The sequence below is a fragment of the Solanum stenotomum genome, chromosome 8 (genome assembly GCF_019186545.1).
Source record: "Solanum stenotomum isolate F172 chromosome 8, ASM1918654v1, whole genome shotgun sequence".
In the NCBI taxonomy this organism is placed as follows: Eukaryota; Viridiplantae; Streptophyta; class Magnoliopsida; order Solanales; family Solanaceae; genus Solanum; species Solanum stenotomum.
In genome coordinates this window covers 26,702,104-26,711,657 of record NC_064289.1, presented here as the reverse complement: position 1 = coordinate 26,711,657, position 9,554 = coordinate 26,702,104, and positions in this window count along the sequence as shown.

Here is a 9,554-nt window from a genome sequence, read left to right as displayed (position 1 = left end):
CAGGAATGAGGTTTTCCTTTCGAGAGTCCCCCGGGTGACCTTGCAGCTACTTGAAAATTAAAACACTCACGCACTTTGTACACAAACACTTACTCACTCCTTTTTTTTTAAAGGGAAGGGGAATATGTAAACTACTAACTCTTATAAGAACTGAATCAGTCTTTCTTCTTTGCTCAATGCTCTGCTTATACTTCGCTCTCTACTTCTTTCTTCTTGCAAATGGTCTCTATTTATTGGAATAGATTCGAATTTGAAGTTCGGATTTCAAATGTTGAAGATAATCTTTCTTTGATGCCGGGTGCTCTTTGGGTCCTATCGTCACATGGTCTTGAAAGACTTTTTTCAAAATTATTGTCCTTTTTCTTGTCCGTTTCTGAAGAGTGGAGTCTTTTTTATAGGTAGTGGCTTGTGATGTCATTGCTTACATAGTCTTTTTTGTCTTCTTTTGTTGACATCATTGCTTACGTATTACCTTTAGGTATCCAAATTGTGTAGTGGTACGGAGTCTAAACTCATTCCTGAATCATTGTCTTCATTTGGGTCATAGTGTTGAGTAAATTGATCTATTGATAGATCGTTCTCATCACTTCTACTCCCTGTGTCTTCTGGTTCAGAATCTGCTGGGTCTAGCTCCGGGGTTTCTCGTATGATTTTTTTGTGTATAACTTCTTTAGTTTTTTCTGTAAGTAACTTGTAAAGGGAACTTTTTATTATTTTTTTGATCTTTTTATTTTTTTTTCTCTTTTGCAAGAATCCTTTTGTCTTTTTACTTGTTTCTGCGACCGTATTGAAACTTGCTGGCAAAATCCTTACACTTTTTGGCAAAGTGTCAGCCATCAATGGATTTGATGTGTCTTTATCCGCTACCGTTTGAACGGGACTAGCTGTACCTTTAGCCGATACAATAGCTCTTTCTACATTCTTTGGGGAATGTACCCCGTCTTATCCATTTTGAAATGAGATGGAGAACTCTTTGGTTCTTTTGAGTTGTCTTGAATTTGTAATGGTATGGTTTGATTAGTATTTCCAAGTAAAAACTTTATTCTTTCTTGTAATGAGTGGATATGTAGGGTCAATTTTTCTTTCTCAGTCTTTAATTTCTCAATTGTCTGGTTTAGTCTTCTGAATCCTTCCTTCATTGAAGAACAATGATCGCAAAAAATTATTTTGTCAGTGTCCTTTTGGATATTGTATTGCAAGAAAGGTCTTGTCGTTTGTCTTAAAGCTGGGCTTATGAAATAATTTGGCCCAAGAGTTCCTCTAGCATAGTCTAATGCTTCATTGAAATCGTTGAATCCTTTGAAAAGTGGGGTAGGAAAGTCTTTGATTGAGTCTATTACTTCTATCCATTACTGGAAAACTCCTGGCAATCTCCCTTGGACTACTACATAGAATCTGAATTTTTTGTCTCCATCTTTGTCTGTAAAGTAATGGTTTAATGAATTTACCACTGAAATGAAGTAACTATTGTCTCTAGGTATTTTGTTGTACGCTATCCACAGGTTGTCTATTAGGCATATTCGAGGTTTATCTATCTTCGTTTCTGGTTTTACCCTGAAACTTAGATTAGATGGAGGATAAAAAATTAGATTTTGTTTCCCAAAATATAACCTTTCCATGCTCGTATTATTTAGTCTTGCTTTCTCTAATCTTGTCTGTGGTTGAAATAAAGTATTCCCTAAAAGAGTCTGTAGATACAAGTCTTTGTCTCTCTGTCCACTTGAACTTGAACTGGATGCTTTGTCTTTATTTTTGCCAGTACTCATTCTGATAGCAAACAATTAGTTTTCATGAGTCTGCTTAGTTGATCTGCTAAGGAATTATCTTTTCTCTTTATATGTTCTAAAGAAATATTGTATATTGACGTAGTGTCTAAAAAATTTAACCATCTTCTTTTACTACTATTTTTTCCTTCTATTTTTTTATGGAATTTTATAATAGCCTCGCAGTCAGTTCTTACCAAAATTTCTTTTTTATTAATAATATATAATTTAAAACTATTTAATCCATATATGACTGCTAAAATTTATGTATCTATGCTACTCATATTTCCTTTTTCTTTGTATTTTCCACTGTGATAAGCGCAAATTTTTTTGTCTTTCTTATCTCCATATTTATTGTTTTTTGTTTTTAATACTGCTCCCCATCCTTCTAGACTTCCGCCTGTTTCTACTATTGGGTAGTCGATTTCTAGTGGGAGGGCTAAATCTGGTATATTTTAAACCATTTGTTTGAATTTTTGTACTAGTTTTATGTCTTCTATATTGAATGTCTTTTGTTCATGAATTCCTGTTTTAGAGTATAATGGTCCTGCTACTTTCCCTAGATCTTTTATGAAACTTCGCGCATAATTTAATATTCCTAGAAATTTTTTGTAAGACTTTTTTAGTGTTATCTAATTTATCAGGCATGTCGAGGACCTTTTTTGCTATATGGGGTTGTAATTTTATCTTTCCATTTTCAATTTCTACCCCTAAGAATTTCATAAGAGTCTTACATAATTCCATTTTCTTTTTGCTAATTATAATTCCATTGTCTACAAACAATTTAAACACCGTTTGTAAATATCCTAAATGTTCATTGGTATTGTTACTAAATACTAAGATATCGTCTACATAAACTAAAATAAAGTTTTTATAGTCTCTAAATATATTATCCATCTTTCTTTGAAAGATTAGAGGGGCTGTTTTTAAACCGAAGGGCAGTACCAACCATTCGAAATGTCCTTCTGGGCATATAAAAGTTGTCCATTCTATGTTGTCTTCATGCATTTTGACTTGCCAATATCCGGACTTACAATCAAACTTACTAAAAAAATTTCTTTCCTGTATTCGATTTATTAATTCTGATTTGTCTGGCAATTTATATCCATCCATTCTAGTATTGTCATTAAGTCTTTTGTAGTTTATTACCATTCTAGCTTTTCCTCTTAGTATTTCATTATGATTTCTTACCATAAATGCGGCTGACCTATGTTTTGAAGTCGACCTTCTTATTACCCCTAAATTTAATAATTCTTTAATCTGGTCTTCAAATTCTTTCAAGTCTTCATTTGTGGATTCTATTGAAGCAGTTTTAACAGTATACTCTGGGTTAATAATATCAAGCTTGCAAGTTACATGATTGGCTTCCCAGTGCTTCAGGGGTCTTTCTCCAATTATTTCTAATTTATCTAAAATGAAAATTACTTCCTCTAGGTTTTTCTGATTTTTTATGACTCCTATATGTTGTAATCCTTTTCTGAAATTATAAAGTTCTGTATTTATTTCTATTAGATCATAACTTTTTTCTATTTGTATATCAGATAAACTTAGTTCTAATAATTCAATTTTGTTTAATTTCTTCTTTGATAACNATAAAGTTCTGTATTTATTTCTATTAGATCATAACTTTTTTCTATTTGTATATCAGATAAACTTAGTTCTAATAATTCAATTTCTTTAATATCATCTTCGATAACATGTATTTTAGTACAATTGCACTCTTCTCCTTTTTTACATTTTAATGTATTTGTATTAGATTTATCAGTATTTTTAAGATACCTTGATTTTGTTGGAACTGGTTTTGTTGTTATTGAGGTTTGAGTCATAATTTTAGAAAATATTACTCCATCTCTAGTAAGGAGACAACTTTCGTTGTTATGTAATAAAAATTCTAAACCTAAAACAAAGTCTATTCTAATATTTAAATCTCTAACCCATAATTTTTCTAATCTGTATGAGGGCTTATAAAAGTTTGCACATGTATTTAAAAACTTATTTGAGCGTTACTAACATAATGTCTATATATATATTTGAAGATCCATCCATTTGCATGGCACTTTGTGGTTCTGGAAATTCTTTTATTATCTCTAAAGGCAGAATACTCCTATTTATTATACTTTTTGTACATCCAGAGTCTCTATTTCATAGTCTTGAATCCTTATTCTTGTTAATATTTTGATAGTATTAATTTTCTTGTCTTCATTACAAATTAATCCTTCAAATGATTTATAGTCTTCTTTTTCGTTTAAGAGCTCAATCTCTTCTTCTAATGTTGCATTTTGATTAGTTCTTTCTATTTTTTCTTTTCTTTTCTCCAATTTACTTATTCTATCTTCTAAACTATCAATCCTTTTTTCTAAAGATATTAATATTTTATCTTTTGGACTTATTGTCTGGTCTATAACTTAGATGTTAAATATCTTATCGATGCATAGAATGCATCCTTCTATATAGCAATTCATACATTTAGCTCTTCTGTCTTTACTGGGGTATCCTGTGCAATTAAAGCATCTTTGACTATCTAAACCTTTTCCTTTGCAAAATTGGTGATTGCATTGTATATTGACAAATGTAAAATCTTTGATATTTAAGTCTAGTTTTTCTAACCGTATTTCGTTTATTAGAGTTTCCTCTTCTGAATCAGATGAATCTTGTTGTCTTCCTTCTAAGGCATCTATACTTATTATAAATATATGCTTTCATTATCTGACATGTATTCATCTACATTTATCAGGGTTTCTTGGAAATCTTCTATAAGTTGGGCATTTCTTGTTCTACTATTATTTCTACCTGGACAAGTATTAGCTAGATGTTCTTCACTTCCGCATGTAAAACAAGATAATCTATTTTTATAAATTTTGTTATTATTATGCTTTCTTACATGTCTATCTTTATTTAGATAAGGCTTTCTTGCCGTAGATTTCCTTAGATAACATTTTTTCCTTGGTTTGTAGTCTTGGTTATTTTGATATGTCTTTTTGTATTTTCTTTTTGGTGTACCTTGATCATAGCTTTGCGTTGTGTATATATTTTTACAAAAACCTGTTTCATTTTATTTTAATTATTTTTGTATTTGTATATTTATACATTTTTCTTGTAATATTTCCATAACATGTTGTATTTTATGTCCAATAGACCAATTAGTATTTGGATATTTCATAACTCCTTCTCTTTTGCTCCATCTTTCTTCTATTTCTCTTCCAAAGGCTCCAGGGAGTTTGTTAAAGAGCTTTTTTCCCAAGCTTTGGTCAAACGCATTACCGCTTATAGCGCAATAGTAAAAATAGTCTTTTAAAAAGTTTTTTATATGGCTCCAATTTGTAATACTAAGTTGTTCTAGTTTTATTAGTGCATTCTTTTGTAACACTTCTAATCTGCTATTTGGATCTTCTCCTATTATTAGGCTGTGTATTTTATTAGTGAAATTATACGAGTTTGGTCCCATATTTACTAGTTCTTGGAATTCTTGAGGGTTAGCTACTTTGTATGCTTCCCATACTTCTTCGATTGATTCTCCTAAAAAAGTTTCCATGTATCTATACATAGTTTCTGCATATGTTTCACTATATTGATGTATGTAATCTGCTATCACTATTCCTTTCCATACGTCTATTACTGAGTTCCATAATTGAGGGTCATGAGCTGCTATATTTAATATCTTTCCTCTATCTTCTCCGTCTTGAAGTTTGATAGGGGCTTATATTGGCATTCTTATTCCTATTGGTCTAACCATTTCTGGTTCTGTTGATGGGTCCTGCCTATATACCCTGTGTCGTGGTAAATTACCTATAGTATATTCTACTGGTGTTATGGGGGTTGTCTTTTGGAAGGGACTTGAACTAGAAGAAGCGGTTTCCATGAATTCTTTTAGACTGCGTGTTGTCTCATATCGCTTTCTTCTTGGGTGTCCTCTTTTTGTCTATACCCATAATTATCTATTCTAAATTTGCATTCTTTAAAGTGTTGTTCTACTGTAGAGATATCTATTTTTCCTAATTTACAACCTTTACATTTAAACAAAGTTGTTTTATTTTCTTGATGTAATTCTTTAGCCTTTGCTATCGATAAGTCTACTTCGTAGTCTTCTTCATTTATATTTTGAATATTCATACATTCCATATTGATGGTTGATTCATTATCTTCTAAATCTTCATCTATTTATTTTTTATCTGTATATTTATAATCAGTGAATCTGATTGATGTCTCTCCTTTAGTATTAGTGTATGTGAGGTGGTCGTTTGGTCGTAATACTTCTTTTTTACAGAATTTTTCTAAATTCCATTCTCTACCTGCATATTCTTCTGAATTTATTTTTAAAGGGTTCATTAATTTGATTCCTTTATTTCCCATTAAACCTATTGCATCATCTATCTTTATTTTAAACCTTAAACTGCTATTGGTGGCTAATTTTCCTATAAAGCCAACACAAACTAAAAGATTGTTTCCACAGTTCATTTCTTCGTAACCCTTGGTTTGTATGCCTATTTTTATGTATTTTCCAAATTCTTTTGAATTTATCATGAAATCTGGACTACAGTAAAATATTCATCCATTATTACTCATGTCTACTTTCGTTAAACCTATTATTGATCTTTTGGACTCTGACCATCGGCTATCATATAAAGTAATTAGTACTTTAGTACCCAAATTTTTTCTAGTTAAGCCTTTAAGCCCAATTACTACCAATCCCATGTGCATGAGATTCATTCGTCTTTTTTGTATTTCTTGCATAGATTCTTTACTAATTAAATTTATACTCTCACTATCGTTTTCTGATACACTTAATTGTTATTCTCTATAATGTTTGTATAGATGTGCTGTTGACGAGAAAAAACCTGTATTATAGAGAACTTGTGGGTTTAATAATTTTAATTTATTTTGTTTGAATATTTCTATGTATCTATCTACATCTATTAGTTCATCCAACTGATGACTACAACTTGGTCTAGATGAGCTATTCATTATTCGAGCTAGCATATTGTTTCCTAGTCTATCTTGAGAGAAACTGGCCCTTTGTCTTTTTTGGAAAATTCTATTGATGTTTGTAAAAATGTCCATGCTTTTTCTTTTCTTTTAAGTCTATCTTTTTGTGGGGTTATTTCAGAAAACTGTCTATACAATATTTTATATATATATATACATATATATAAAAAAAATGTGTGTGTAGTATTTTGTTAACATACATTCTTTAACAAGAGAATGTTTCTAAAAATTTCTATAATAATAATAATAATTTATATCACCTAGGCATAACATGGCTTGTACCTACACAGTAGTATTTTTTTTTTTAAAAAAAAGAAAAATTTGAGATAACTACAAATATGAATAAAAAAAAGTAGAGTTGTAGGAACGTCATATCACATAAAGTTAAACGGTTATAAAATGGACAAATTACTTTTTGCACTTCTTATCTCTTTATCTTTGTATAAAACTTTGAACCATCGTTTTGCTTTCTTTATCTCTTCCTATAGTTTTTACTATATATATATATATATAACAACTCACTTTCACAGATCTCTTGGTAGTACTCCTTCAATTTTATCTTCTTCTTTTTTGTCTCTTGACTGTCACAACAATATGAAGTTAGAAAAAGAAGAAAGTAATTTTATCACGATAATTTACCTCATAATAACCCAAATCATAATAATAATCCACAAATTGATAAGAGTAAGTTCATATCAGCAACAACAATGGAGTGGACCCTTAGACATATACGTCATGGGATTATTGATGAAAGAGGTATTGATTTTTCGTCATTAAATAATGACTAAATCATGAACGTGCTTGTCATAATTGAACGCTTAAAATGGTCAAAATTTACAAAAAATTCTGGAGCAAAAGTATTAATTATATGTAACATCTTGCTAATTGAAAGAACTAGGAAGAAGTTAAAAATTGGAAATAGTCATTTTTGGAAAGTATATAAAAATCTAGAAAATTGTGAAGTATGTTTAGTTGAATTTTTGGTCAACTTCAAATGACCATAACTCATAGCTCAGGATCAGTTATGTGTGCTTCCAGATATCTTAGGAAAGATCTTGGAATAATCTTTCTAACGATGCCGAGTTTGTGCGATTCTGAGTTCGTATGAGTGAGATATGTCGTTTGGAAGTTAGGTTGTTTGGATAAGGAAAGTCCAATCCTGATTTTGAAAGGGTAGTTTGGTCTTTTCCTTACCCTATTATTTTATTTAGTTATTAGGTAATTAATTGGGGTCTAAACTGATCTTAGTCAGTTTACGCTTTTGGAAAAAAAGTTAGGGTTTTGAGAGAAGAGAAAAAAAGAGGAGAAGAAGCAAGAATCGTCAAGATCTTCAAGAATTGCTGGTGTATTTCGTCAAGGGGTCATCCCCACGCGCCCAACATGATTCAATTTAGCAAAGTTATATTGATTTGGAAGTAAATCCTATGAGTTCTTGATGAAATTCGTTTGAATTCTTGTGGGTTGTGTTGTTGAAGTTTTCTTGAGATTTGATTCATGTTTTCGGGTGTAATTTCAAGTTGAATCTAGTATATATTGAGGGTATAATCGATTCTAAGTATATGGGGAAAGAACCAAGTGAAATTAGAGGGTTTAGTGTTGAAAAACGAAGAAGAAAATTCGGGATTTTTGGGGAAGGGAATGGGGCGTTGCGCCTCTCAGGGCACCCCAAAACAGTCTCTGAATGTTGGGCTCTGGGACTCCGCGCCAGCCAGAGCACCCTAACTTGGTCTCTGAATTTCAAGGGCTGGCTCCCTGCGCCTCTCAGAGCGCCAGGGATGCCAGTTCTTCCCATTCTTTCCCCATCTTTCCGTACTAGTTCATTTGCAATGTACCCATGTTTTCTAGTTGATTCCAACATCTAAGGTACGTCTAAATATCATGAAATCATCCATAAACATGATATCATGAACCTTGAATCCATAATTCAGTTCAAGGAAAGTTAAGAGTCAAGTCTAGAAGTTAAAAAGCAAGTCAAGAGAAGTTCATAAAGTTTTCAAAAGTCTTTCACAAACGCTTTAACTTTGTTTTAAGACTTAAAGTTCAAGTTGAGTTAAGAGTAAAGTTCATTCTTCAAAGTTTATATGGGAACTAAGTATTCCCAAAAGTTAAGAAATGTTTTCACATTTGAGCAAGAAAGGGAACATTGATTCCAAGAAAGCTTTTACGCTAAGTTTTGAGTAATTATCTCAAACCAAAGAAAGAAGTTTGTTTTAAAAACATATGAGCTAAGTATATTGAAGTAGTATTGAGCACCGATATGGAGATGCGAGTTCATATTAACTCAAGTCTCCATAAACCATGTAGCCTTCATGGGTAGTAAAGGATCATTCTTTTTAGATGACTCCTTAAGTTGATTTTTAGTATAGACTAGTGGATCCACTTAGTTAAGACGGTCTATATGATGGCAAAGTATAAGACGGTTCTGGTAGCATGGGCAAGACGTTTAATCACCATTTAGGCTCATAATGGTGGTTGTCGGTTAGAGAAACTTCCACAGAAACTATATTACTTTGATATATGAGTAAAGTTGAGTTTGTTATTGCATATCTTTAACAAATTGAGTTGTTATTTACTGTTCTAAATGTTTTGTATAAATTGCACTATTATTGCTATTTCACACTATACTTTGAGTTGAGTTATTCATGAGTTGAGTAAAGCCAAGGTAAGTGTTCCTTTAAGATTCTTTTCAAGCCTATGTTATGTTTAGCATTCCAACTCGCATACTCGTACATTCAATGTACTGATGCCAGTTGGCCTGCATCTTATTATGATGCAGATTCAGGTAACCATGATCTTCACCCAGCGCCT